This window comes from Atta cephalotes, assembly GCF_000143395.1.
Source record: "Atta cephalotes unplaced genomic scaffold scaffold00023, whole genome shotgun sequence".
NCBI lineage: Eukaryota > Metazoa > Arthropoda > Insecta > Hymenoptera > Formicidae > Atta > Atta cephalotes.
The window spans coordinates 296,004-296,664 of NW_012130087.1; positions in this window are offsets into that span (position 1 = coordinate 296,004).

Below are 661 nucleotides of genomic sequence, written 5' to 3' on the forward strand. Positions count from 1 at the left end.
TATATATATATATATATATATATATATATATATATATATATATACAAATTAAGTGAACTATCAACGTATCGAAAATTAAGAGATGCGCGAACAAAATGAAATAAAAAACAGCAAGTTTCTGATGCCTCTGTGTACATAGAATAGAATAATTATTGATTGTGAATATGTTCATAAAATATTACATTTCGAATACCGACAGCAAAAAGACATGTGGACGTGCATTCCTTCGCGTTTGGGAACACAAAATTGCTAAATATTCGGGCATAATATGGCCTAAAAGTTGAAAAAGTTTCATTCTGATAACAGTTTTCGGACTGATGATTGCTTAAAATGGAGCAGAGACATTGATCATTCCAAAATAAGTTTTCCATTGATATTTAATTGTGAACAAAGAAAGAACGTTTAGTATTAAGAAAACAGGGAAAGGCTCTAATCAGATGCTACGCGTTTTTAGAAATGTTAAGAAAATTTTTTTATTCCGTGTTTTTTTCTTTTTTTCCTCTTTTTTCTATTTTGCTCTTTATATTTTAATGTACCGTATGTGTGTCATTAAGGTATCACTTTTACAAAAATATTGATTTCTCCTGAAGAAATCAAAGTAAAAATCTTTTTTTTTGCATTTGGAGCTAGTGTGCATGACAAATGAAAGATTTGTTGAATA